Consider the following 7,107-nt stretch of genomic DNA (forward strand, 5'->3'; position numbering starts at 1 on the left):
AAATTAATCACTTTTGACAGGTAGTCCCCCATATTTTCTTCTGTCCTCTATCATGAGCATTTACAAATATGCCTATTATGCTGAAGTCTCTGCTGAATTTAGTGCATAAATCATATTGTTTACACATTGCTAATTTCATTCAGATTTCAAATGCAGTTTGGATGCATTCATTGTGACTAGACTGGCTGCGTTAACAAAAGTGTATTAGCATTTGTGTATTACAAAATCAAGCTTACATCTTTCCAACTGTAATTGTGTATATACTGTATATATCGGGCATAATGAAAACAATCATCGATTATACACATTCACTACAAACACACTGTACGTTTTCACACACCTGTGCTGTATCGGTTTCTTCCCCAGGCTTTATTCATCGGAGCTGGATCTTGTGTGTCCACATCTGTCATATTCATCTTTTCATCTGGAGCATCACTGCCGTCTCTCTCCTGCTCTACGCTCTCCCCGTCTACTAATAAGTAGATTTATTATTATTACATACTAAAAACGATCATCAACGCCCATCATGTTGGTAAGAGTAACTAACGATAAAGTAAATCTGAGATTAACATCTAGCAGTACAATCTGTGTTCACTCACCAGCCTGATGGGCGGCTCGCTCTAGAACCTGCTCATCTGAGACGTCTAACAGCACCACTAGGTCCAGTGCAGGGGGTGGATCTTTAGGAGTGTTTTTACTTTGTGTTTTTGTCTCAGCCTGATCAGGTTCAGTCCCGTTCATAGCTTTCTCCAGCATCTGAGCCTGACTGATGTCCACTGGGAAGACGTCAAGAATCCAGCCACTGTCAGCAGGGATGTTCCTGAAGAACACGACAGAAGGGAATCAGACCGATTTTTAAGAATATTAGTGCACTAAGTAAATAAAAGTTTTTCATGTGCACCAGGGTTATTATAGTTAAATAAATAAAAATTTTATTTAATTAAAATAAACATTACCTGAAATAAAACAAAAAAAATTTTTTTTTTTATTAAAAAAAAAAAAAAAAAAAAACTAAAATAAGCTAAAACTAATAAATAAAAATTAATCAAATCTATAAAGACAAAGTAAAACATACAAAAACAAAATTACAAATTCTTTAACTAAAATTAATAAAAATAAAATCGAAAACAACAATAGTATATCAATGAGAGTAAAATAACACTGATGTGCACTCGAAGCGGGAACATTGTCTTAATTTTTGTATAAAAAGTAAAAACTGCAAAAAAGTCAGACATTTTTAATCTGCTTAAAATAAAACAATATGACAATAAAAAAAACTAGTATGGTGTGGAGACTAAGCTCTTTACCTGATAGCATCCACTATGATGTCAACCAGAAGATAATCAGGAACAGCTTTTCGTGTCCTAAGAGCCTTCTCTACCGCTGCACCTCGCTGTGCTCGCAATGACCACTGCAGAGCAGATCACAGTACATCATGGACCATATCAAAGAGCTCACTGCTGCTAAATACAGAGAGGAAAACTGAGTTCACATGGAGAGGGGCTTTGCGATTGCCTTTACTTTTTCTTTGTCCTCTTTTTCGAGAAGTCCAGATGTCTTATGCGGCTGAGGTCCTGATGTGAGACATCCAGAAGAGCAGATCACTATTATAACGTGAGTGAGCATTTTCATAGTAAATAATATCAGTCTTTTTTGGGTTTTTGGTTTAGTTAAAGGGCATTTATAGAAAACCATATGAAAATAAAGAATGCACTAATATGCAGTTAAATTCATATAAATTTAGATATAAATGTAAGAATAAGTGTAATCAATTAGCACAGAAATCAATAAAAGCTAATAAAAAAAAAAAAAAGAAATACCCCAATGAGTATTTTAGTCTACTAAATGATTACATGTAAATGGAAATACTTGGTCCTCCATGGGGTGCATAACGTTAAATTAATAAATAGAGTATATGAATCTTAACATATGCAGAAATAAACAAATACACTACCTTTCAAAAGTCTGCAATTTGTAACACTTTGTAATGTTTTTGAAAGAAGACTCTTTTGCTCACCAGGGCTGCATTTATTTGATCAGAAATACAGTAAAAACAGTAATATTATGAAATATTATTACAATTTAAAATAACTGTTTTCTATTAGAATATACTTTCAAATGTAATTTATTCCTGTGATGTAAAGCTGAATTTTCAGCAGCATTACTCCAGTCTTCAGTGTCACATGATCCTTCAGAAATCATTCTAATATGCTGATTTGCTGTATGATACATTGTTTCAGAATTCTTTGATGAATAGACATTTCAAAGGACAGCATTTTTTTGGGGAAATAGAAATCTTTTGTAATATTATAAGTCTTAACTGTCACTTTTGATCAATTGAATGCATCCTTGCAAAAAACAATAAAAAAACTTTTGAATGGTAATGTAAATAAATAAATGTCAGAGTTTTAAAAGTTGTCTAATATTCCCACAAACTTGTTTCTAGAGGGGAGGATTTCTCCTCCTCTTCTTCTCTCTGAGGCTGCTCAGGACGTTCTGTCGGAGAACCATTTCTCTCCAAGCTCTTCTGAGCATGGCAAATACAAGGTCAGCTCCAGCAGGAAAATTAAACGGTATAATAAAGTAAATTAAATTGTTGCACAGAAAACAGTAGTTACACACAACACAACCTATTCCAAAAATATTGTCAGCCCTGCTGGTTTTCTACTACAAAAAAACCTGAGCGTTTACTTTAGTAAATTTTCCTGACCTGTGACTCTTTTTAGCTTTCACTAACGGCCTGTTTTTCTTGCTGATAGACTGATAGAGTGTCCTGGATCAAAGGGTTGGCTGAGAGCACATGGATGCCAAGAGCTGATTCCCAGAGATGAACAAACAGCAAGTCAGGAAATTTAGATAATATTCTGACATGATGATCCTGGTGAGGCAGGAGGTTTTGCACGAGTAGGATTTTCCCAGCATGCACGCTCTGATGGTGCAACAGGGAAACAGAGGAGGAGGAGTGCTGGCGCTGGGTGGGACTATCATGCTCTGTAGGCGGCTCAACACATGATTCAGAATATCATTTACTGGAGGGGCTTGACTCTCGCCCTCTTCATGCCAAACCCACTCGCCCTTCATGCCCTGAAGAGAACAGACAGAAAGACACATGTGCATTATACTTGCACAGACATGTAAACGAACCATCCCTCAACTGTTATTTCATTTATGATATACTCCTTACCACATACTCGTTATAGTCTTGATTGATGAGTATTTGGAGATTCTCCAACTCAATGATCTGTTCTGGTGTGGGTCAGCAGGGGCAGGATCCACACTGGCCATGTCATACAGCGGCTTACCACTGAAAAACAGCTCCATCCACTCCTGCATCAGCTTCACTGGTATCAGACTGAGAAAGAGTGGAGATGAAGAACAGATGGTCATTTTTTACCTACCACATCTCCAAATCAGCATATTAGAATGATTTCTATATGATCACGTGAAACTATGAAGACTGGAGTTATGATGCTGAAAATTCAGCTTTACATCACTGGAATAAACTGCATTTTAAAATATATTCAATTAGAAAACAGCTAAAGAAATTGTAATATTATTTCACAATATTACTGTATTTACTGTACTGTACTAGTTTTTAAATAAACTTTTACTGTCTCAACATTTGAACAGTAGTGTCAAATGTTTTACAACAACATTTACAACAAATGCAGGAAAATATAATTTTTTGTTTCATTATAATGCACTATAAAGGTCGTTTACATAACACATTAAACTTTTTATTTCAAAATCCATAGTTTCTTTTGTTTTTAAAATCTGTGATTGCTGTTTAGTAGAGTGCTCAGGGAAATAAATACTTGGCTGTGAGGAGCCGATATTCTCCAGCTTTGGTTGCCGGATCAACAATCTGTCCCAGAATTCCTCTGCAGGTGTCAAAGCGTTTACGAAAGCGAGCTTGAGCGTGATCGGCAACTAGCTGTTTGTGTAGCTCACGCTCCGTCCTGAAGATGAACCTGGACAATGGCAAAGATGGGACATAATCAGGACCACTCAAACTTTTTCTGATACTCTATGGGTTGTTTTGTTTGTGTGTGTGTGTGTGTGTGTGTGTGTGTGTGTATGATCTCTCACAGCTTCTCTGTCCATGGCCTCTTGGAAGTCTTGAAGGTGTCTTTCCTGGTACTGTCTCTCCTGGAAGATCCGGTTCTGTCGCAGTGCCTCTTTCTGCCGTTTAATTTGCATCAGCTGCACAGCGATCCTCTTCTCCTGCTGCATCTGATGCATCAGTCGATTGATCATCTGTTCCTCTCGCAATACCTCCTGCAGAAAGAATATCAACGCAAGAATCAGATTTGATCAAGACATGCACTTCCAGTCAAAAGTTTGACACTTTTTTTGACATTCACACATCAAGCGTTACTGAAGAGTCTAAACACATTTTACATAGTGTTAAACATGTACTGCATTTTGAACACAGCTGATATTTAACCCTATAAAACCTGGCTTATAAAAATAAAAGTCTGAAAAGTCTATTTTTATCAGAGTAGATATAAAGAGTATCAAAACTTTAGACAAAAATTTAGAAAAAGTTTGCATGTGTGTTTTTTGTTGAGTATCATATTTCTTTAGAGCTTTAGTAAAGCAGTACTACTTACAAAATTGTCACTCAACATCTCCCAATAATGTCTTAGATGATATTTAAATGCATAGTTTTATGATCAAAGCTCTGTAGTTTGTATTGTTTTATTGCAATGCAAGGACGATAGAGAGATACAAATAAACATTACACAAAACCCTGATGGATCATACTTGATGCTTACATTTTAACATGATTTTTCTAAAAAATAAAGTATGGGTAATCAAATAAAACAAAAACGTTGACTTAGTAGCAACTGTTCATCCAGAAATATTACAAACAATATAAAACTTAACATTTTCAAAAAGGCGTGTACCATGACCTGAAGTGGGATAATTACACTAAAAGGCCTTTTACTTGCTAAAAAAGTATAAACTATCAACCAGATGTAAGAAAGCATGTAGTAGATTGCATACAGATTTGCGTCTTTTCAGCAAAGTTTTGATCAGAAAATTAGAGGCCTTAGCTTGTGTATTAAATATGAAACAGTAGGTTTTACAGGGTTCAAATAAGCCAAGCTTGCGGTCACCTGCTGAGCTTCATGGGCTTGGAGTTGTTCCATCAGTGCACGGCATCTCCGCATCTCTCTCTGTTCCCGGGCAGCAAAGTCTTCCTCCAGACACTTACGGATGTTCTCGATGTACTCCTTGTTCTAATGTGGCTGGGTCACACGACCACTGTAAATCCAGGTACAGTTTGTTATATCCCAGATCTCACCTAATCAATACGTTTTTTTTCCAGTTTTGTGTGGAATAAGACTTAGATGGACAGTGAAAGAACTGTGAGTGGTATGTCGGCCTGCTTTTGTGCAATTGTTTGTATTCCTAGGATTTCAGCATTATGCAAACACACCTGTAAAGAAAGGCTCCACCACCAGCAGGAGAAATCCTCTTCTGGTTCTTCTCAAACTGAGCAATCTCATGATGAACATACTGAAGATCACTGCATCTTAAAGAGTGCTCACTGAACACAATCAAATCCTGTCAAAACAACTTCTGACAATTCATATTGTTTTTCTGTATGAATCTTTTTTTTATTATTCCAATCCATCCAGATTTAGTATCTATCACAACATACAGCAGTCTTTTATTGTTAATACAAAACCTGTCGATAACATGTACATTTTTCATCCCATAATCAAAAAGAAACAATAAATGACCTTATGGTAATTCTTATTACCGTAATGCAAAAGAGATAATATATTTTAATGCATTTATACATCATAGTAACAGTGTTATGTTAGTATTATTTATATACTATTATAGTATTTATTTATGTTCTGAATTGCTTTTATTTTTATATTTGCCATTTTAATTTTAATTTCAATATTTATATTTAGCTTTCATTAATACATTTTTTAAATTATATACTATTATAGTATTTATTAATATTTTGAATTTGCTTTTATTTTTATATTTTCAGTTTCACTTTAATTTTAGTCTAAGTTTTAGTCATTTTGACTTTTTATATTTCTATTTAGCTTTAATTATTTATTTTTTTAGTTCATATATAGTATTTATTAATATTTTGATTTTGCTTTTATTTTTATATTTTTAGTTTAATTTTAAGTTTTAGTAATAATCTGCTTCTGTCATTATTATTAATTCTTTCTTATTTCTATTTATCTTAAATTTTTCAGTTTTAGTTTTAGTAATTCTTCAATGTAAAAATTAGAAATGTAATCTTGGCAAATAATTGAAATACGTTTTTTTTAAGTTAAACGTTTTTTTTAATTGAATATTTGTAAAAATAAAGTCTAAATAAAGTTAATGGCTAATAGATAAATAAGAATGTTTTAGATAACAATAACAATACTGCAGTACTGTATTACAAACTTGAGAACACAGGGGGTAAATATGCATAACTATCATGAAAATAACATCAAAAGTGTTCACCTCAGCCTCTTGCTTTTTGCGGAACTGAAGCTGTTTCTCAGAAGCTCTTGATGTGCGAGCGCGTGGAGGTTTTGGGATCTGAACTATAGCCGACTGAATCTGAATCCTGATCTCATGCTGTTTTCTGTGTGCCTGCCGGTGCTGACAAACAACAAATCATATCAATCTCAGCCAACACTATCACATGCTGATTTACTTGATTCACAGTAAAGCACAGGCAAATCCAAATAGTGGTTTAACACCCAAGAAAACAGTTTGATGCTACTGAATAAGTAAGGTTAAAGGTAGTTATTGATAACTGGGAAATGTTAGCTATGGTTTATCTGTAGAAAGGCACACCTTCTCAATGTCCCTCAGCATCCTCTCCTCCTGCCGTTTGAGCCGGTCCTCCTCCTTCAGGAGTTCAGCCATGACAGAGCGGTTGTACATATCCTGCCCTCTTTTATGGAAGCGTTTTGCGATCTTCTGCATCTTCAGATCTGTCTCACGATTTACCACCGTCTTCAAGCGCTGTGAGACAAACAGCCTGAAATCAGACTCCTTTGTGTGGTCCCAACTTGTGTTGGTGTTTAAGTTTATTTCGAGCAATATATATATATATATACACACACACACACA

At 35.0% G+C, this 7,107-nt stretch overlaps 1 pseudogene; it reads right to left on the reverse strand.

Annotated features, from left to right (window-relative positions):
- Positions 1–340: 340 nt before the first annotated feature.
- The window catches only part of LOC107567644 (sperm flagellar protein 2-like), an 8,403-nt pseudogene continuing 1,636 nt past the window's right edge, over positions 341–7,107 (reverse strand).

The sequence above is a fragment of the Sinocyclocheilus grahami genome, unplaced genomic scaffold (assembly GCF_001515645.1).
Source record: "Sinocyclocheilus grahami isolate Dianchi unplaced genomic scaffold, SAMN03320097.WGS_v1.1 scaffold1177.1, whole genome shotgun sequence".
In the NCBI taxonomy this organism is placed as follows: domain Eukaryota; kingdom Metazoa; phylum Chordata; class Actinopteri; order Cypriniformes; family Cyprinidae; genus Sinocyclocheilus; species Sinocyclocheilus grahami.